We start from the raw sequence: 24,351 nt of genomic DNA, 5'->3' as shown, positions 1-24,351 counted from the left end.
ATTATATTCTTATTGTTATCTCAAATACTTTAACAGTATGGGTGTTTATAACATCTTTACTTCTTTCATTTCCATAAAAGGTCCACCGTTGATCTATTTTTGAAAGGAAAAAGACTTTATTGCAAAGATTTTATTTCTTGTACGGTTTGTCTTCCTAGTTTCAGGCATGTATTTATCCTTGTAGACTTCATTGATAATTTCACTCGAACCACAACTAAACCTAGCCAACCAAAATTATCTTTGTAACTTTGATTCCATAGAATCCGTGCCACAATTTAGAGCATAGAAGTTGTGTTGCAGTCAATTCCCAATTTGTTTTTAGTCATTAATTTTTTTTTGAAAGGTCATTTTCTTTGATATTTTGGAATATCCTCCTAAGTGTTGTGAGTATCCACATTTGAAAGGCCCATAGATCAAATCTATCAGTTTCAAATTCTTGAGTGCAATGAAGATTGTCACTGGTTATTGTCATTTAATAATATGGCCTTTTGTATTTTGATTCCCTGTGTGCCAAATCATGGTTGATGGAGGGAACATTCGTAAGTTAACTATGATATTAGAAATTTATACCCACTTCATTACATATCTTCCATGCATAGACACTAGTGAATGCATTTGATGACAAGAAATAGAGAGCTTAATAACTGCAAAATCTTGACTTTTTATTATTCCCTCATCACTATGTCAATTTTTGTGTCAAATCCTGTTAATAGGCGAATTGCACTTGCATATTTCTAAAATGTTTTTGTAGAGACCTATCTTTACTTTTGGTGACCGCATAGCAAGAATATTTACATTTCCATTTGCTTTCTTTGTAGTGAAAGAAAACAAGCATGAATATTGGTTGATAAATTTAGTGGCACTCTCATCTGCTAAGTTCAGAACTAAAGAAATCAAGAGTACAATTCAAGTATGGAGTGAACGGAGGTGTGAAGATGAAGATATAATTCCTGAATAGTCATGTGGTATGTCTTCTAACTTGCAATATCTCTATTAATAACCCTAAGAATCAAATAAAGCTTACTATATCCATGGTTGATCTACATCCATTACAAGTTTAATCATATTTTAATCTCCTATGTTATCTCTTCCTTTTACAATGATTTTTTTTTCAACAACAATTAAGAGAAGTGTGGGAACTTATTGTTGCCAGAAGCTATACATTTATGTAAAACACATAAGCATATTTTGTATTTTCAAGTTATTAGTATATAACTTTACCTTTATGCATATTTCTTTCCATTGTTAGTCTTTCATTATTCGATATTGACCACAATTGTCCCAATTTTATGAATTTCATTCAAATACTTGTTCTTGCTTCGATGGCATTTGAAATTTGTTTCTTTGGAAAAAAATTCCCCATTCGAAGAGAGATGATATTGATCTTCTCATAACTTACAAGGGCATTTACGCTACTCATGTTACAAGTCAGAAAACCAATAAGTGTTGGTTAACAGAGTAGCCATAGGTGAAGGGTATATGTTCTATGAAAAGCATCTGTGAGCTTTTGAGAGAAGCATTCCTGATGTTTTATCTGAAAACTAATCTTATAAACTAAGTAATGGTGAGATGTTGGGTACTCATTGATAAATTAGAATGATTCGTGCAACTATATTTTTTTTGTCAATAAAATTACCTAAGAATACATTTGAGCCATATTAAGCCCAAAAGAGAAATCAACACTTATGGAGGCATGTTTATTTTTTCAACATTCTGCATCTAATTTACAAAAATATGCCACAATCATATTTTTGGTTTGCAGTGACAAAGGTTGCAAGGCTCTTCACACTGTAACAAAACAGAGGATATTATTTACTTGAAATAAAGAACAAATGGTTTGTATAATTGAGACTAATATTTTGTTTGTCAATAACATTTACTAAGACTACACTTGAGCCATACTAAGCCCAAAAATGAAATCAACACTTCTAGAGGCAGGTTTATTAGTTCAACATTTTGCATCTAATTTACAAAAATATGCCACAATAATGTTCTTGGTGTGTAGTGACAAAGGTTGCAAGGCTCTTCACACTGTAACAAAACATAGGACAAAATATTTGTCTCAATTATACAAATCATCTATTCTTTATTTCAAGTAAATAATATAAATTTACATAATCCATAAAGATTAAGTTTCCAACAATAAAAAGAAGGTAATTAATAACATATAAATTATAGCACATCCATTTCAATTTGTATTCTAATAGTAGATGTCTGTCATATTTCTCTGTATGTAGTTTATAGGAAACCTGCACCCTGTTTGTAAGAGGGCATACCGATAGAATTGTGCTCCCTTCAATAATTGATTCAAAAGAACATCTTGAAATACATGAAAAGCACAATAATCATTTGTACAAAATTTGTAATATGAAATAGGTCAAGTTAGGATTCTTTACATTCAACCCAAGGCAAAATCAAGTATTATTGTCATGTTCATACCATTATTCCAATATATGTTTCCAGCTTTTACTTGCAAATGATAACTGGCCACAACTGGTTAATGCTTTCAATTTAGGGCTATGAAGTTATAACATATTACTTTCGTGTCACAACTTTCACAAAAGCCACTGCAGAACTAGACCTTTTTAAAGTCAATGGATTGAATTTATTAGATGATAAAATTTCTAAGCATCTTTATTATATTTTCTCCCCTGTCTGACTTAATTATTTGTAGGTCAATGCATAAGAGCATGCATTTTTTTGTTTAGTGGAGTTGTTGAGTAATTTTATGATTCATTTTTGTTAGAAATTGGACAACACCACTGTAGGTATTTGTTCTACAATGGCATGAATGACAAATCTTTTGAAAAAACACGATGAAAGAGTTGTGGCACCAAAGATTCTTGATTAAAGAACCAAAAACTACAGTAAAAAAATCTAATTAACACTGAAAAATTTAATGTAGTTCAGTCTAGGGCCAAATTTTATGCCAAAAACTTGATGCATTTCCTATAAATATCTTTTCAATATTCCATCATCTTGAGTATTTAATGTTGAGCATTCAACTATATACTAGAAAAATAAATAGTAGTGGGTTTCTTACAGTAACTTGTCATAATTGACAAAATTTTATTAGGATGATGTTAAAATAGCCCCAACTAAGGAGTCATATGGAGGCACCTTTAGTTCAGGTACAGGGATGTCAAATAAATTATGCAAATTCTTTTGTTGAATGATTGTGTGAATGAAAATTCACTAAAACAGTTTGAAACTCCAAGAAAAAGAGGTTAGGGAATAAACTAATCCTTTGGAGGCATGAATTATAAAACTTGAAACACTAGAAAAGTAAGGCAGGTTGGTGTTGGGCCTCATAATTGTCATAACTTCCTGACCTTACTCCTTAATTTTTATATTATTTTATAAGTCTTTTCTGCAATTAGGTTATCATAACTTATGAAGTATGGATTCTAGAAGTGTTTTATATGTATTTATTATTTTATTATCTTTATGAACGGATATGACCACTAAATAGTTATTTACTTATGATTAGATCCTTATTTTGGATCGGAATCTATTGATGAATTGGTATTCGATGTTGCTTTCTAGGATGATCATGGGAGATAAGATAGATTCAAGATGTTGAACCGTTTTTGGAGTAAATCAGTTAAGGACAGGCTTCCGGCTTGGTCATCCAGATATATTAATATCTCTTGTAAGTTAAAATGAGCATTATGAGAATCTTCATATTGTTAGGATCGTTCTCTATCAGAAATAGATTCATTGTTCTTATCTTTTACCAACATGGTATAAAGCTTGACATTGAGCCTTGAAAGGTTTGTTTAGTTGTAATACTATTTTGACATAAGTTTAGACTTCATAAGACATTGATTGTAATTGATTCTTTATAATTGAATGGGAGTGACTATTATTCAAATTTAATTTGTCATGCTGAATCCTTCTATAAGGCACATTGATTCTAGTGATTTGGGCCTAATCCTAGAATCAACACTGCCTTTACTTGTACTATTAAATTGGTGTTTAGTTCCTCTGTTTCAGCTATTCCATTTGCAGAATTTATCTTTACTTATCATTGCTTGTTTATTAAATCACATGATTTGTTTTAAGTAGGATTCATAGAGATTGTTACAAAGTAGATTTGATTTATTTGATCTGTTAGGAATATCATCATTTCTTGTTGTTTCCTATATATTATCATAGATCATTATATTGCGTACTTAATTTCTTTCGATGGTATGATTTTGCAGTGCTTTTTTTTCCATTTTGTGTTTGTTGTTCCCTAAGTAAAAAATTGATGCTTAATAGGTTTTCTTTACTTTTTCATTTAAAAAGAATTTAGAAGTTAATGTTTCAAATGGTTTTCTTTAGTTAGAAATTAAATTACGAGTTGATTCCTTTAAAATTACAACTTTGATTTTCAATAGGCTAGTAATAACTTGTCATACTAGCATTTCTCTTGCATGAAATGTGTTGATAACCTTGAAATATAAAGATGAAACCTCAGGTTTACAATTTAATGTGTAATAGTTAGTTGGTCCTTTAGGAATAATTAATTGGTTCAACACTTTGGCACCATTGCTAGGGAGGTTGTCAAAGAGAGCGCTAGTTGTATCCCTGAGGGTTGGCTATTAAATATGGAAGGTAAGAACTTGTGCACACACCCTAGTAAAAAAATTGTGGTGGTTCCCGCGTTCGACTGATACATTTAGGTTATTTAGTGTGTATGACTAGAAAGAAACATAGGAATAGTAATCAAATAGAGATAGATAAAAAAATCTACCTTGAAAATCACCAAAATCCAAAGTCAAGTTGGCCTTGGAAGAATGAACTTCATAGATAAAATCATTTGTAAATTTAAATCTCAAGCATCAATACATCCTCGAGTAGTATATGCGAAGGGTTCTATTGTCATTGCCCCTTGAGTAGCAGAGTCATCTGTTGTAGCTAATGCTAAGATTCATGATAAAACTTTAGGATCTCAACAGAGCTTCCTAGAAATATCTGTTAGGAATCTGAGTCCTTTTGATAAGGGTGAGGGGAAATCTTGTAACTTAAGGTAAGGGAGAGGTTAGACAAGTGAAACATACCCTCAACCTTCTAAGCATGAATCTCCTACGACACCCATTGTGAGAAGAGAAAATGAAATTCTTGATTTGAGGAGTGTTGTGAAACATGGCTAAGGCCCAAAACCTCATCAGCATACTAATATCTTTTAGTTAATACCTCTTGACTATGAGATTGCTGAAGGTTATTGGAATATATTTGATCAAATGGGAAATTTGGTAATAGGAACGCAAACCTCAACCATAGAATACCATATTTTTGATCCACGAGCTAATGCACCATTGAAGGATATCCCACTGCAAAACCTTCCAAACTTGCATGGGATGGCATCCAAAGATTCCAATGCATTTTTGTTTTAGTTCAATGTCTTATGTAAAGGATATGATTATACTACTAACCCCCACAAATTAAAACTATTTCCTTCTACTTTAGAGGGAGCAACGTTGTGATGGTTCATGCGATTGGGGGTGGTACTATAAATTCATGGGATCAAATGAAATAGACATTCCTTACTAAGTACTAGGATTATTTCCAATATAGAGATCTAAGGGAAGAAATATTTAAGATGATTTCAAAAGAAGATGAAACCTTGGAAGAGTATATTGAAAGATTTCAATATAATTTACAAAGATCACGATATACTACTTTACCCAAGGATGTGTTGAAAACTACCTTAATTAGGGGTATGAAAGTGAATGGATAGAAATGCTTAATTTAATGGGGCAGTTGACATTTATAAAGAAGAATATGATGAGATTATAAAACTGCGTATCATACGTTCATGTGGGAGTACACGAACCTAACCCGGAACTCGTGATCCTCTCAACAAATCTAACAAAATTGTAGAGGGAGGAGTTACATGAGAAGAGATTGGTAATCTTTTAGAAGATTTTAAAACCGATATCTTAAATACACTGAAAACACAGTTGGATGTTTTACAAGTAAATCATAAGCAGGCTGAAGTGGAACAAGCATTAGCTATTTTCTATCCGCGTTATTGAAGGAAGCACAATCATAAAGAATGCCCGCTAGATACAATTGAGATATGCACTATTTGTATGAATGATCACTTGGCAAATCATTTTCCTTCACCTCATGGGTTGAAATTTGTATTTAAGGAAGCTGAGGAAGAACCATAGCAGACATATTTCATGGCATAGTGACGAAAATGGAAGAATCACCCATCAAGTATGCTGCAGGACCCTTCTATGCTTTTTTCTGGAAAATTTGGTCAACAACAATTTCCTAGATTAAATTGGAAGGGCCAACAAGATTCTGTACTACCTGGAAGCCTCACCCATACACTTCGTTACCCTAGACAAACCAATCATTTCCTAGTCCTTCTTAGCCACATAAATAATATCCCGTAACCTCATGGTAGAATACACCAAATAGTACATGCCCTCCGCAATGGAAAAATCAACCTACTCAGGGGCCAATGTGGTCCCATAATTTTCAATTCCCCATTGGACCAATTAATCAATCAATGGGAGCATTACCTCAGTCACAAAATCAACCACCATTACAACCTCCACTTCAACTACAACATATCTATGTAATTCCTAGATATTCTGGAACCTTTGAATTGTCTCGCTCCCTCTTTGGAATGTAACGAACTACATCTGAGATTTGGGAGAACCATCTTTCCAAAAATTCATTCAAAAAATCAAGAGATACCAGAAAATGAAAATTGTGCTAAGGAGCAAACTTTGATAGAATATTCTCCTCCTACTGTGATCATTACTGAAGCATAATCATCTAGTAAACCAACTAAAATACAAGCATTTATTAAGATTAGGGACACTGCTCCTCCATTCACTAAGAGATTAGCCATATTAAAATCACCTATATATATTGACTTTGATCTCTTAGGGGAATTAAAAAACTTATGTATCAAAATCCCTCTTCTATAGGCTATTAGAGAGATACCCATTTAAGCCAAAACCATTAAAGAGTTGTGTTAAGAAACCTAGTAAGAATCCAAACTATTCTCATACACTCCATGTTCTAGGAAAAATGTATGATCTCATTCTATGGAAACAAATACCTACAAAAAATGGCGATCCTATAAACTTTTTAGTTGTTATCCAGATTTAGGGCTATAATTTCCCAAACACCTTAGTGGACTTGGGAGCTGCCATAAACAGTATAACACTCGAAACTTATGGATTCCTTGGAATACCTAGATTTAAATAGACTCCAACAATCTTGGAACTAGTTGATAGATTCGTAGTAAATCTAGAAGGGACCTTGGACGATATCATTGTTTCTGTAGATTCCTGGGAATACCTAGTGGATTTCCTAGTGCTCAATTATAAAAATAAACTAGAAGGAAACCCTCTGATATTAGGAATACCGTGTTTTGTCACTGTATATGGATATATTAGGTGTCGAACTAGAAGTATGACAATTGCTAAAGGACCTGCTATCAAGAATCTTATCCTATACTCTCCTGCTAGACCCAACATGTCAACTGAAAATTTTAGATGTTTCCTTCCTGAATATCAGTAAGGAAATTTACGCTCTTCTCTCACTATCAACAAATCTCTTATATTTAGAAGACAAATTGAGGATGACATAATTAATGGGTTTATTAATCAACCTTCCGCTATTGGAAACCCAACGTGTCAGATGCTAAAACTTGTGCTTGAAAATGAAGCCCGAGGAGACCCGCTAGAGGGTGCAGTTCATAAAGCATCCCCATTGAAATTGAGATTGACAAGACCCTGAACATTAACACCAATCTTAATGACCTTCAACTTGAAAGGGTGATTCAAGTTCTTTAAAAATATAAATAGGCCTTTTCTTGGGAATATTTTGATATGAAGGGAATTGATCAAAAGTTGCGTACACATCATATCTATATTAAGAAAGTTTCTTGAGCAATTTGCTAACCTCAAAGAATATTAAATCCACACCTTAGCAACATAATGAAACAAGAACTTCAAAAACTTCTTGATGTAATCTTATGTATCCTATTTCCAACAGTTAGTGGGTTTCACCACTAGTGGTAGTCCCTAAAAATAATGACAAAGGGAGAATTTGTGTCTATTATAGAGAACTAAATAAGGCCACACAAAAGGATCATTTTCCTCTTCCATTTGTGGACCAAATCCTTAACACTCTTGCCAAGAATAAATATTTTTCTTTCCTGGATGCATTTAGCAGGTATAATCAAATCCAGATTGCCCATGAAGACCAAGATAAAACTACGTTCACCTGTCCATGGGGAAAATTTGCATATAGAGTCTTACCATTTGGGTTATACAATGCACCAACCACTTTTGAAAGGGAAATTCTTGGTATTTTCCTTGATTTAATTAATGAAGGACTTGAACTATATATGGACGATTTTACCCCTTATGGTAATTATTTTCACCAAGCCTTGCACAATATTGAGAAGGTTCTTGCATAATGTATAGCTACTAGGTTGTGCCTTAGTCATGAAAAATTCCACATGATTATGACAGAGGGCATAGTTCTGGGAAATTTTATTTCTGATACGGGTATTCAAGTAGACCCAACTAAGATCGAGGTAATTCTTAAACTTCCTACCCATCATACGTTGAGAGAGGTATGTAGTTTCCTTGGTTATCCTGGTTACTATCGTTGTTTTATAACACATTTTTAAAAAATTGTAGCACCCCTATATATATTAACTAGACATGTGCAATTTGAGTGGACTGACAAATGCGACATTACTTTTTCAGATCTTCAAAAATTGGTCTCAACAATTCTTGTGTTGCGAGGACCAAATTGGAGTCTACCATTCCATATATCCTTAGTTGCATCAATTACAGTGATAGGAGAATTCCTTGGATAAAAAGAGGATAAGAATCCCTATGCAATTTATTACATCAACAAAAACCTCACACTGACTGAGTTAAACTATATTGTGATAGAAAAATAATTTCTAGTTGTCGTTTATTCCATAAATAAAATTTTCCATTATATAATGGGATATCCAGTTTTTTTGTACATTGATCATTCTGCTATTTGTTATTTTACTAACAAACCTATTAATAATGGTAAAATAACTCGTTGGTTACTATTATTGCAAGAGTTCAAAATTACTATAAAAGATCAGCCAGGAAAAGATAACCTTGTTGCATACTTCTTATTAAGAATCCAAACTATAACTGACTCTTCCCTAGTTGAAGATCAATTCCTGGATGAACATCTTTTTGTTATAACCATTAAGACGCCTTGGTATGACGATGTTGTGAATTACCTAGAATTTGGAAAATTATCATCCCACTTGTCATCTCGGGAAAAGAAACTTATCATCTAGTGCAACACACACTTTTCATGGATGAACGATTACCTCTTTCAGATAGGGGTCAACCTCCAAATCGAATATGTACTAGAGAAGACAAAATTTATGATATCCTCAGGGCTTGTCACAATGAGCCCTATGGAGGTCATTTTTCTGACCGAAGAAGTAGACATAAGGTATTACAGATGGGCTATTTTTGGCCCATAATATTTGAAGATGAACAGAAATATGTCCAAAGTTGCAACAATTGCCAAAGGATGGGTCATCCTGTTCAAGATGACGAAATGTCCCTTCAACCATAGGTTGTATTAGAACTATTTGAAATATGGGCAAGAGATTATAGTTTGTAGTTTGTATAGATTATGTAAAGAAATGAGTGGAAGTGGTAGTACTCTCAAGGGCCACGGAAGAAGAAGTCATTAATTTTTTTGTTCAAACTATTTGTTTGAGATGGGATGCCTCAAGAGCTTGTAACAAATGGGGGATCATAGTTCACTGCTCATAAAATTTTAGCCACACTGCAAAAATACCATATTAAACACATAATCACTTCTCCTTGCCACCTGGGTGTGAATGGGAAGGTGGAGAGAACAAACAAAGTCTTAGAGGCGAATTTAACTAAAACAATATCTATAAATAGCCGAGATTGGGCTGCCAATCTTATGGAAACCTTTTGGGCTTATCAGGAAACCTGGCACAATACTATTGGCTATTCACCTTATGAGCTCATTATTGGTAAGGAACCTATTTTTTGATAGAGTTTGAAGTTAAGACTCTTAGAACTACGAAGGAAGTTGGACCTGATCTTACGGAAGCATAGAAAAATGCCTACAACAACTCAATGACTTGGATAAAATGTGCTTTCTTGTGTCACAACACACTGCCATTGTCCAACAACAATAGGCTAAATGGGATGATTGAGTGATTTAAAAAAACTTTCAGAAGGGGATTGGGTGCTGTTATATGACTCCAGATTCCAAGACTTTCCAGGTAAACTCCAAACAAGATGGCTTGGCCCTTAGGAAGTTACTAAATTTCATGAAAATGGAATGATGTGCCTTACTACAATTGATAATTCTGGCATTTCTTTCCTTTCGAATGGACATCAACTTCATTTGTACCACCGCCCACTTAATTGAGAATATTTTCTTCACGACATTGATAATGACCCAAATTTGCAAGTTGTAGATGATCGGGAAAATGTCCCCGCGGTCACAACCAGGTAAATTTTTATTTGAAATATTATTCATCTTGCACATAATATAAATACTTTAATTTTATTTTTTTATGATAGTTATGGAAAAATAACTGATATTTCAATCAAATTTGTTGTTTCCTTAGTCATAACCATTGTTTCCTTAATCACAACCATTGTTTTCTTAGTTACAGTCATTGTTTCCTTAACCACAGTTATTTCCTCAGTCATAATTATTGTTTCCTTAGTCATAGTCATTGTATCATTAACCATGATTGTTGTTTCCTTAGTTACAGTCATTGTTTCTTTAACCACAATTTCTAATTCCTTAGCCACAGTTGTTGTTTCCTGAGATGCCATTGTTATTTCCCTAGGTTATTAATGTTTCTATTTGTTTAGGGTAAGGAACAATTTTTAGCCTTTAGTTAATATGATGGTTGGATAACTAACTTGTCTAATGGTTATCATTGGAGAATGGTTTATAAGAAATCATTATCATAATTTTGAAATTTCCTTAATCTTTAACTCCCCTGGTACTGTAAGAAATCTATAAAAATTCTCATGATGCATTCTTCCCATCACCACTTAAGGAACATTCTTTCACTCCAATTTCTAAAGATTTTATGATCATAAGATTTGAGGAAAAAATTAGAACTAAAAACTAATTATTATAATACTTTTTACACCATCCCTAACTATTAAGGAGTTGACATGCCACCCCATTTACTAAGTAATCTACTACTATTAATAAAATTCATAATTTAACAAAGGATAGGAGGTCTCATCACGAGCCAACATGCCACGATCATAGGATCTAGTGGAGTGACATTACCACTTCTAGTCACCAAGCTAGGGTAATGGATTTTGGTCTCCGGGTCAAAGGACAAGAGGTCTCATCACAAACTGACTTGTTCACCTCATTAGCTCTGGTGAATGGTGTTGTTATTAACTGACTACCATGGAAGAACAATGGTCTTTTGTAATTTCTTTGATAAAAGAATAATATAAAAACAATTTATGAATCTTTCATAGTAAATGGGACAATGGAATCTCAATGGGTTAAAAATGAAACCTTGTCGAGGCTATGGATGCCTGCTGGTAGTAGAGGACATGTCTGTGGTATTGAAGTAAAATTAAATATGACAATTTTAGTTGGCTTTTTTCCCCTCAAAATTAATAAAGGAAACATCGTTAGATTTATTATGGAAATTTATAAAGTCCTCCTAGAAAGTGGTGATGATTGGTTGTCCATGAGTAATTCATTATAATTCTACATAGCAAGGATACAATTTTTTTTTTTGGAAATTCAACATTCTAACTAATTTCTTTTATTTATTTTTCTCTCTAATGATATACTTGATGCAACTATTGTTTCCATCCATCTATCCTTCATAGAAATATCCACATGCCTTTATTTTGCTTACACCTCCATGTATTATAATAATTCAGTCATTACACCTCATGATTAATAAGTATCTCAGTGATTCTCTCACATGTCATGGATACCCTCCGCTTTATAAATTTATTTTTGTTGACACCTAATCACAGGGATTGGGTCAACAACTGTAATTAGTGTAAATAAATAATAGAGAAGATGGAGAGTCATCGGGAGATGAACTGAACAGTCACTCCCTCTTGTATATAATAATGAACAAACTGAATGAATAATATGATTACATTTGAGGAGTTACCTCCTAGTCTGACATGGTATTAGAGCCAGCACCATTTTTGGCTTCCTTTTCTTCTTTGTAACTCCTCTCTCGTCACTGCTGCCCCTCTTTGGCAACTACTGCAGATGTTCGACTAGTTATGTGAGGAAACTTCTCCACAAGTGTAGTCGAGGTATCACTCTCTTGGTTTCATAATGTTAAACATAGGCGCGATGAATAAAATTCTCTTATGACTGTGTATCGGTGTTCTATCGGGTATTTTTCTCTGTTCATACATTTTATTCATAAATCACAATCAATTAGTGTTAAGCATTAATACTGAGTTTAAGCGCTAAACCTTTTCTTAAGCATGTTTTGAATTAAGCACATGGATAGTATTTGGCAAGTGGTAAGTGGTATCTCGCGTGCCTTAAAGGATGTAAGTGGTATTCCTAAATTTCACACGATTAACCTTAGCAGTTGACACGTAGCACAGGAAAACCACTTTTCTTGCGCACTCTCGACTTGTTATGCATCGTGCAAGATTTCACGTGAGACTACTTGATAGCCATTGGATCAAGCGGGATTGATCAACGGTGGATATTGGCCAAGCTAGTTGGCAAGCGAGTGACGCAATAGCCATTTGATTAGTCAGGTCAGATCTGATAGTGATCGCGTCGGAAGATGCATGTGAGTTAATTTAAATTTTAGACGTGATGTCGTTATTAAAGGGAGTTTAAGGTTCAGAGTGATCGGACCATCTGTTTAATGGGTGATTGGATGCATATTGCTTCCGAAAGTGCACACAGGTTAATGTTAGAAATGGACGTGATAAGGTTAAGAACTAGGGTTTTAATTCCTTTTGGTTTTGTTATGAGACTGCATGATAGTCATTTGATTTCATGGGTCACATCGACGCTGGAGATTGTCCAAGTTAGTTGGTGAGCGGATGATGCGATATCGTTGGATCTGGAGAAGTGAGGTCAACGACGTGGATTGAAGCGCTTGATAAAAGGAGAAGTCAATGAGGGACCGACAGGGATTGGTCAGATAAGTAGGATCCTCAAGGGAAAAATTCACGTACAGAACCAGATTTAAGCGCACCTGATTGGTTACAAAGTTAACTAGTAGTCGAATTACAGATTACCACCTCATTTTTGTCAACCTCCTGCATCATTTCTAAAATGCACTCATTGATATCTATTGTGGGAGTGGTTCTCACTCGGAAGGAGAAATATCCTGAATGGTCATGGAAAATCAAACACACTCTCATTTATAATGAGCTGTGGAAAGGAGTGTGTGTTGGAGATGGAGAAAAAGAGCCAGAATAGCCTAGCTCAGACAAGGAATTCGCCATTTGGGAAAATAAGAACAGCAAGGCTTATGCATTGATTGCAACATCAGTAAATGAAGAGGTGAGTTGCCATATTTCAACATTTTCAAATGCTTTCAAAGCCTTACAATAACTGAAGGAACTCTATGACTCGCACTCTGCACTTGAAGTTGTTCAACTCATGATTAAATTGTTCACCCTTGAATTACAAAATGATGATCCTCTTGCTCTTGCATCAGAAGTAAAATCTATTATGCATGATATCAAAGTCACTAATGTTGAATTGGACATTCCTCTGATAGATTTTCTCAAGGAACTTTATCCCACTTACTCAAATTATCTTGAGTCATTACAAGCAAATGGAGACCTCAAAGATATTACCTTTGACTCCCTTGTGAAAAAAATTGTTGAAAGAGAGAAAGATTTTGGGAAGAAGACAACTCCTCAGTCTTATGAAGAGGTTATGTGCCTTGCAGATAGAGAGAAGAATCTTGCTCAAGATTCTTCGAGTGGAAGAAGTGGTCGAAGAGGAAGAGGAAGAAATTTCAGAGGTAGGGGGGGTAGACACTCTTAAGGAGAAAAGTCAGATTTTCACTGCGTACGCTGCAAAAGAGATGGATCACATGATGCATCCACATGTAAGTTGCCTTGGGAAAGAATTGAACATGAAAGAAACCAACCCAAAGGTAAAACTAATGAGAAAGAGAAAGGTAAAGCACTTGAATCCTCTCACTATGTTGTGGCACACTGTAATATTGGAGTAAACGAAGACTTATTTAATGCTTCATTTGCTTCTTGGAAAAATGATTGGTTGCTTGATTCAGGAGAAACTTGCCACATTAATTTAGAAAAGTTTTTTTTGAATAATTTTCTGACAATGTTGATCGAGCAGTATACTTTGCAGACAAATCAAAACTCAATCCATTAGGGCTTGGTACAATCAGGCTTAAATTGCCTGGTCATCCAAACTTTCTTCTGCATCATGTTTTATATCTCCCACAGCTGAGGAGAAACTTGTTGTTCTTGGTCCACATCCACCAGCAAGGACACTCCATTCATATGTTTTATGGCAAGGTTGAGGTGAGGAAATCATCATACCACTCATTTGTCATGACGGGGATAGAAGAAGAAAGGATTCTCAAGCCGCTGGGTACCTTTGCTCATGCACAAAATTTCTCATACAATTCTCGTTATGAAGAAGGTACATTTCCATCAAGTTTATTATGGCATGCTATATTTGGACACTTGAACTATGACAGCCTTCACTTGTTGAAGAAAAATGGTGTTATTGGTTAGCCTACAATTCCTAGGAAACTTAAGCAATGTGATGCTTGCATTCTAGGAAAGCATAGCAAACAGTCTTTTCATGATTCACATTCCAAAGCACATAGAAAACTTAAACTCATTCATTCAGATTTATGTGGTCCAATGCATGTTCCTTCTGCAAATGGAAATAAACATATGATTTCATTTATTGATGACTACACCTAATGTGTTGGGTTTATTTATTGAAGAACAAATTTGATGCTTTTCAAACATTCAATAAATTTCATACATGGATTGAAAATGATGCACAATCTCATATTAGCTCTTTTTGCACTGATAATGGAAAATAATACACTTCAAATGAATTTGAAACCTATCTTCGCCAAAATGGGATGAAACATCAAACAATTATGCCTTATAATCCCCAACAGAACGGAGTAGCTGAAAGAATGAATAGGACAATCTTAAATATGGTGCACTCCATCATGTTTTTCAAAATTGTAAAAATGATGTTTTGGGCTGATGCAGTTCTATGTGATGTATATATAAAGAATAGATGTTCATCTAATGCTATTAGAAACAACTCCTTATGAAATGTGGTATGGGCACATTCCCTCAGTAAATGATCTCAGAGTCATTGGTTCCACATGTTATGCCTTGATATCAAAGGTACATAGAAACAAACTTGGTGCAAGAAGTTGTAAGTGTATCTTCTTGGGGTATTCAAACACCTCCAAAGCATATTGTCTCTATGATGAAGTCAATAAAAATTTTGTTGTATCTAGAGATGTAATCTGTCTTGAATCATCCAAAACTGACAATGTTGTTGAGCAGCTACTTGATCGCTTGGATAGATTCACAAATGCAAAATCATTTCAATAATTTGATAATTAGATTCCACACCTTGAAGGGGGGATTCCTATACTAGATCAACCTGTGGAATTTTCTTCTGAAGCACTCTCTCCCCGACATGAAACTCCAACAACAGATGATACTTTGAGTGATGTGATTGACAGAATTGGGAGACTCAATCTTGATTCAGTTCCAACTCAATCAATGGAGCAGCCCGGACAATCTCAGAAAGGTCCCCCAAAGTGGCTAACAAAGACACTTGAAAGTGTTCATCCTAATGAGGTTGGAAAGATAGGAATTAGAAATTCACCCCGGAAAAATGGAGGTGATGTAGATGACTCTGATTCACCTGTTGATATGGATGTTTCTTATGATTGTGAATTGAATTTGTCTACAGATTTTGAACCAACTTCCCTCAAAGAAGATTCTTCTCATGATGAATGGAAAAAAGCAGTGCAAAAGGAGTATGATGCCTTGATAAATAATGGCACTTGGAAGCTGGTTGATCCTCCATTGGCAACCAAACCAATTGCCTGCACGCGGGTCTACAAGAACAAGTATAAAGCTGATGGTTAACTTGAAAAGCACAAAGCTAGGCTTGTGGCAAAAGGTTTTGCACAGAAGGAAGGGGTTGATTATGAGGAGACCTTTTCCCCGACATCAAAATGGGCTACCATCTGAACACTCTTTGCCCTAGCAACTCAGAACGGTTGGAAACTCCATAAAGTGGATGTAAAAACTGCATTCTTGAATGCAGATCTAAAAGAGAATGTTTCTATGTCTTAGCCTAAATGATTTTCTATAAAAGGACATGAACATAAAGTATGCAAACTTGTGAAATCCTTGTATGGTCTCAAACAAGCACTGTGAGCCTGGTATGAAAAACTAACTGAGCATCTTTTGAAACTCAATTTCAAACATTATGATCTTGATGATGCAACTTTGTTTGTCAAGAAGGTTGGAAAAAGAATTGTATATCTTATGGTATATGTAGATCATCTTTTGATGACAGGGAACACTGAGAGCTGCATTGCATCCATAAAGAAGGTATTGAGGAAATGTTTTGTAATGACTGATTTAGGCTATGTTCATTACTATCTTGGTATTGAAGTAACTAAACATCTGAAGTCCATATTCCTTCCTCAAAATAAGTACATTGGAGATCTATTGAATAGGTTTGGCATGACTGAATGCAATCCTCTGACTACTCCAATGGAACAAAACTTAAAGCTCACATCCACTGAAGAAAAGAATTTGAGGATGCAACAAAGTATAGACAGCTTGTAGGAAGTCTCAACTACCTAACTACTACCAAAACAGACATTTTGTTTGCTGTTGGAATCCTCTCTAGGTTTATGCAAAAACCTTGTGAGGGACATTGGTCTGCTGCAAAAATAGTTCTAAAGTACTTGAAGGGAACTCAAGACTTTGGAATCAAGTATACACAGGTGGACGACCTCATTTTTATTGGATACTTTGATTCAAACTTCGACGGAGACAAAGAAACTGGGGTATCTACTTCAGGTTATGCTATGAGTCTTGGATCACGAGTTGTCTCTTGGAGATCATGCAAACAATCAATTCCAGCAGATTCCACAATAGAGGCAGAATATGTGGCAGTAGCTGAGGCAATAAAAGAAATTGTGTGGCTCAAGAAAAATCTAGAAGATTTGTAGGTAAAACAAGTACATTCGACTCCACTCACGATTGAAAATACCTAAGAAATAAAGTTGGCCAAGAACCCAAAGTTCCATGATCGAACGAAGCATATCAATACAAAATATCATCCCATTCGACATCATGTTGAGGCCAAAACAATCCATCTTCGCCATTGTTCCACTAATGAGCAGATTGTAGACATCTTCACCAAAGCGCTTGGAAAAGAAAAGATTGAAAGATTTAGAATGGTGCTTGGACTCACTAACATCCCTTCAGATTAAGGGGGGGAATGTTGACACCTAATCATAGGGATTGGGTGAACAACTGTAATTAGTGTAAATAAATAATAGAGAAGATGGAGAGTCATCGGGAGATGAATTGAAAATTCACTCCATCTTGTATATAATAATGAACAACCTGAATGAATAATATGATTACATTTGAGGAGTTACCTCCTGGTTTGACCAATTTTTATGGTTAACTTGTTAGGCTTCATTAATATCACCTTATTCTGTAATCGTTACAAATATTCGAACCTATTAAAACTTGATTAACTGTCGCGGATGACCTTCAATTCTATTGGTGGGGGGGGGGGTGAGATGGCACTGATATATGATTTGTTATTTGAATTTTCAAAATATCATTGCATGTCATGATCACTGAGCCTCTATACTCTATGAAAAAATAATGTTAGCATATATTTTGAATTATGTTGTTTCTAGTTGCAAAATTGTATCCTGTCGAACAATCAACAATGGGTGGCCATTCAATCCGATATGAACCTAATAAATTATAGGCCTCATAATAGGTGCACAACATTTTGATCCAAGCTGGATGGATGGAGTATTTTGAATGATTACATGGCTTTGATAATGAAGTAGCATTAAAATTCACAAGGAATCTAGACAATGGCATAAAATTAGTAAGAAACAAACATATACAAGTGAGTGAAGGTGCTATAGTGAAAGTAACAGGTCTTCCAACAGAGTGATACAAATCGTAAGAGATATGCACTTCCATCCATAACACAACCCTCTTATTTCTGAATACTGGTGGAGAATTGACCATGAAAGGAAAGGGGTATAACCCTAATTCATTACCAGAACTATGAAAAGAAGTAGCAGGGATCGTCATGCCATATATTTCCTGTGACAGAAGGTATTATCTAGTGAGGGGACAATGTCTCAAATTAATGGCATCCCTAAGGCGAAAGGTAAATCTAAAACTTCCCTAATATCTCAATTCACTATTGCATGAGACCATTACTAGGTTAAGAAGGTCCAAAGGCCAAGTATCGATCATTAGTCACCATGGAATTATCCAATTATTAATCATAAGAGGTATCAATCAAGCTCAACAGGATTGGGAAGGGTTCCTTGGAAACCCTATTGTTGGTCAAGACATTCCTTTAGGAAATGAAACAATTATTAGAACATCTAGGAATGTTTCAGTTAGTAATGAGCAGCTAGAAAAAGGCAATGAGGATAACCCAAATGAAATTTTAGTGACAGGAGATACCCCATAGGGAACTGAACAAACTATAAAACCTAAAAAACTTAGTAAAGCAGAGAAAAGAATGGCATCTATTCTAGATTCACTACCCAAAAAAAGAAGGAGGTCAACTAGGCTAGTTAAGTAAGGTCAGAGTTATTTGAATCCTCTTGAGCAGTTACTAGAAGGAAATTCAATCCAAGATTTCTCCAGTAGAAGAGATACACTAGGAAACCTTTGGAGAAAAATTAGCTTAAGATTTACCAACCCTAGAATAAACATAGCTAGAAAAAAAATAGCTCAAGCATTAGAATGGTTAGATAGTTTATTGGGAATTGTGAATTTCATAAAAGCGATGACCACTTTGGTGGAAGAACTTGTAGCTCATCCTGAAAACCTTTTTGACCAGGGGGCTTCACCTAATTTTCTAGCTACAACCTCTCCTATTAATTCTTTAGCTACATTTATTCTGGAATCAAATAATGATCGTGAAGTTGTTCCTTTCCAAGAGCATTTTGAAGACTCTGTTGCTACTAAATTGGAGCCCTCCTCTCTAGAGGAAACAACTCCATAGTACCTTGAAGATTTGATTGGTGATGGACGAGATGAGAGTACTAAATTTTTAGTTGAACCTCAAGTTGATCTTCCTGACAAAGACTTACTGAAATATGCAACTGATGTAATGACAATGGAAGTTGATAATTCATTGACTGACCTTTTGATAGTCAAACCTACTCAAGATATTATTGCTGAAAAGTCTGAAATAATAGTTGTTGTTTCTTCTCCTTTTACTCCATTAACCCTGGTTAGAAGTTTTTTTAAGAAGACTATGAGTACCAGAGCTGTGAGAAATAAAGGTAAATTTTATGAGGATATTGATAAATTGAAAGAAGAAAATAAGAAATTGCAAAGGAAGATAGGACAACTAAAAAATTGGTTACATTGTAGTAATAAATTTCATAAAGGTCATGTGAAGAAACTTGGAAGAAAGAAGGAAAATAAAGAGATTGAAACCCATAATGATCTCACACCTGTCTCTAATGAAGCAAGTACCGAGATAAAAAAATTTATTGTTTCTATTGAAGTAGGAACTCACATTGATTCTGAGATACAGATGATTGATGTTCTTCCTAGTCTCGTTGAAGTAAGAACTCGGATTGATCCACCATTTACCATTTACTCCCTTAAGTAGAGTTGTTCATTAAATACTTGCACAAAACTATGGAAAGACAATAGGAGACTATAACAAGATACCAAAGAGAAGTGGTGCCTTACAAGGAACATCCAAAAAATTTTTAACGATTCAGAGCAATCACAACAGAGGATGAGAGTTATGCACAACTGAGATCATCTAAGAAGAAAATACAAAATTGAAAGGATCATCTTAATAAGGATACAGAGAAAACAAAGGAAATCTGCTCCATTTATTCAAATGCCTTGGCATGTAGGTCCCCAAGCCAAAATTATGCCTTTTATTTACTTAAGAGATATATGTTTCTAAAAGTCAAAGCTATACAGTTTGGACAACCATATGGATTTAGAAATGTACTAGATTCCATTGCTACTTTCCATAAACATGATGAGTACACATAGTATCTTTCGTATGAATTATATATGCATAATTTATTTTGGGAATAAGATGTGGAACAAAATATTGTTCCATTTATTGGAGACATTCAATTCCAAGATTTCATATAATTTGCTAGGAACTAGGTGAAAAGGGAAAAATATTATCACACCTTCTAGAGGAGAGAACATGATCTTCATCTTTGGGTTAGAGGCAAGCCTAGTAACCCTTTTCAAACACAAATTTGTCATGGTATCTTCATAGAAAAACCTAGCATTTCTTTTGCACTTGCACGGATTCATGATGATGTTTTGCATTTAGGGTTGGAATATTTGGAAAATATAAGAGATGAGAATATTTATGGAGCTAAAGTGAGATGGTAGACATCATCTAATGAATTAAAAAATAGATAACCCTTTGGCTACCATAATTTTCAGTATGTCATGTCTAGAGTGCAAGACTATGTTCACTTAGTGTTGGCTGTGTGGGGCCTGACCTAGGTTCAATGTTAGTTTGCCAAACAAATACCTACACTACTGGCCCTTTTGGCATTAGCCCATGGAGTACGGACTGAAGTCTCACCCGAAGCAGTATGGGGGGATGCTAGAACCAAGTTTCTGCACCTTGAGCTGGTTGTGATGTCGGTTTATACACTCTATTCCTACTTTCGCATGGGTCACTAGCTTGAGGGCTCTATCACTCTAGCCCTTTATTTCGTCCTTCAATATCTCCGTGAAGGAGTACGATTGACCTTCATGCAGTCTTAACCTATGATCCAGGTACTTTCGTGCTGCTATGACAATGTACTGTATAGGTTCCCAAGTTACCTTATGTGTTTTACTTATCTTACTAAACAATCACAGTTAGCGCCACGTAAATTGATATTATTACTTGCGTTCAATTAACCAACATAACCACATACATTCGCACATCACATGAACATTGTAAATGAAACCTAGAACACAATATAACCAGATGCATTAACAGGAACTAAATACACATAATTTGCAGAATACTTCTCTTTATTGATATCTTCAGACTATTATAGACTCTATCCACCCTGCGCACACAACTACAAGGGTCCATGCACTCAGCTGCAGAATTCCACCCTAGGCCTCTACGCACTTAACTGTAGAGCCTCTACCTAAGCTAAAACCTGAACACTTAGACTTCTCTACCAAGACTCTTGACTCCATTCTTCACTAAAAGAATTCTAAATACTTAGAGCTTACTTACTTAGCTCTCTTTTATACAATCCCATGGTTCACAGACCATGGGTGGATCTTTACAGTTGACTTTACACTTTACAAAATAATGGCGGACAACCCTTTATGACTCTTGACACCTTCACGCTCCGCAACCCTAAAATGTCGAGACTTTACAACTTTATTACAAAATTGACCCAAAACATGGGCTTTTAGCCCCAAAAAAAATCCTTGGGGGATCCCGTTCCCAATAGGCCCCCAACACAAACATGGTGTCTTGTCCTCGAGTCACTCTGTAGGTGCAGAGATCTTGGTGCAAAGACCTCCCAACTCAACTAGTATGACCGCAACCTCGGCAGTGCACTGTGGAGCCGCCTGCTTTGCTTCCTCAACCAACTGCTCAGTCGTTGGTCCTAAACTGTTGGCCTAAAGCTTCTGCTGAGTTGCTTGCAGATTCGCAATATTTCCTTCAATAGAGGTCATGACCACATAAGCCTCCAACCAGGGCTTCAAGCGCACCTTCAACACTGCCTCCTTGTGATGCGCTGCATCTACCTGTTCTTTCAATTGCTTGGCCTCCTGCAACTTTTCCAGTCTCTACATGAGTGCGACAGTTCACGCTGTACCTTTTACTTCGTCATAGCGCTGCTACAGCTCTCGCGCTTCTGTCTCTAGCCATTGTACATTATGGTCCTCCTGCATGCTCGTCAGGACCTCGAATGACTATTTGAAAAGTTGCGTGGAGTCTGCTACTGCACTGTCGACTACTGCTATCACCTCTGTGACAGCGGTTGCATGCTGCTCTGTTACTTCTGGTGGAGTTGAAGGCTAGGCCTTCAACTGTAATTCTATAATCTTTAGGTTTAGCTCTAGCTGAATCCTAGCCATCTCTGTGCGAGCGTCATACACCCCTATAGCAAACTTGTCGATGTGCATATCGACTGGTTCTTCCTTAGGAATGGCCAACTCCAGGACCATTCGGCATGCCTCCTCCATGACCTGAATTATACACTTATTTTGGTTAGTTACCTCGGTCACGACGGTGGTCGAAGAGTCTCACTACAGGGCCATCTATTCATTGTTAATCCTCTGCTCACTGATTACCTACAAAGCACGGTGTTTGCGGGCCTTTAGCTCTGCGATCACTCCTTCCTGCAATAGGTGGAGCACCTCACCAGGGAGTGCTGCTAAGTTCAACCCCACTACCTTGAGGGCTCTGACAGTGGGCCTGTCAACTTCATTCTTCATGGTCAATGCTCCATTTGGCATCACTATCATGCTAGAGACATTTGTGCACAGCATCTCGGCAGTTTTTGAAGTACCAATCGCGAGGCTGGTGGACACCCTACCAGCCTAGGATGCGTGGGTCTGCAGCTCCTGTAGACCTATCTAGATATCCCCCAACAGTAGCTATTGCTGCTGTTCAAGCTGCTATAGTGCCTCTGCGGTGACATCCCCCACCATGTCTCCAATGTTATGCAAATCACCCTCTGTGAGGGTGATTGGGTCCAACGACATCTTAGTGGCCTTTGATTTCTTTCTCAACCCTCCTTTCTCTTGTTCACATGGATGCTTAATGTGGGCGGACATCTCCTATAGGTCCACGCCATGCTACTCTATTTTATGATATGATTCCTCCTCTATGTCGGGCGAAGAAGACCTCGTGCCTTTGTGAGAGCCCTGATCTGTTCCGCCTGTCTGCTTTTCTGTTTGTTGGGCGATATCGCGCTCCACCTGGGCCTTGTCAGCAACCTCATTCTTCCTCTTTTCATCCAGCTATGCCATCTTGAGCTTGGCCTCCTCCTTTTTACACTGTGCAGTGGACTTGCTCGCCCCCATCGCTAAGTTTGATGTAGTACACCATTCTGCTAGCCAACGATCAAGTACTGCATGAATTGCGTCATCCATTGCTAAGTAAGGCAAGTCATACCATGTATGCGTAGGGTTATTTTGTGCTCTAATCGACACATGGCGAACATCTGCCTTGAACTCCACATATCCCTGTAGGTTGGCAAACATAGTAGGTGACAACTACGGTTTGTGACTAATAGCCATGCAAATGTTCATCTCCATCAAGATCCAGAAGATCTTGTTGTCCTTGATGTGCTACGCATCCTTGGTCATCCACAGTGAAGCATACTTTGCTGCTTCTGGTAGGTCCGACATGACTGAGGGGAATTGGATGTCTTCGAACAGCTCCCATGCTAGCAACATAATAAATAGCAAGAGCCACGTATAGTGGAAGGTCTTGCTAAGCTCTTGTGCCTCATGGCAATTCACAAGGAACTCACCAAAGAGATAGTGCACCCAATTGAACTAGGCTCCTTCGACGCATTGGGCTGTAAGAGCAACGACTAGTGTCGACACTTCATCTGTGCAGCACTTCCTCATAACCTTCCTTGCCAAAATTTGCATAGCCACCTTGACTGCAGGGTCACTAATACTTGAGATGGCATAGCCTCACGGTTTCTTCACAAGCTTGAATTTCTCCTTCATGGCACCAGTGAGGGCCCATTCGCCACCTTTCTCACCAAACATCATGGCCGAATTTTCTCCTGTGTAGGGAAGTCATGTGATCATATGGATTAATCTGTCAGTGATGGGTATTGGCTCCTCTAGCCACAGACACCCATCGTGCAGAAAGCATAGCAGTTGCTTGAAGATAAATACTCTTATGGGGGTTCATTGTAATGCGGCACCCATAGCAAGTTGAGCAAACCTACCTTTTCTACTCCCCTGAGCCACTTCCACGGTTCCAATGCGGTTATCCAGTGGCTGTGTCAATAATGTGGCACATCAGTTGTTCGGTCGCCAAGTACGGGAACTTCTCATGGTC

The 24,351-nt window shown here is 36.4% G+C and overlaps 1 pseudogene; it reads left to right on the top strand.

Moving 5' to 3' along the window:
• LOC149176052 (UDP-sulfoquinovose synthase, chloroplastic pseudogene) overlaps positions 1–24,351 on the top strand; it is a 78,258-nt pseudogene that overhangs the window by 5,569 nt on the left and 48,338 nt on the right.

Source organism: Pinus tabuliformis, chromosome 4_1, assembly GCF_031772625.1.
Source record: "Pinus tabuliformis cultivar Carrire ecotype Pingquan chromosome 4_1, CPIR1, whole genome shotgun sequence".
Classification (NCBI taxonomy): Eukaryota; Viridiplantae; Streptophyta; class Pinopsida; order Pinales; family Pinaceae; genus Pinus; species Pinus tabuliformis.
This window is presented reverse-complemented; position numbering and strand designations above follow the sequence as displayed.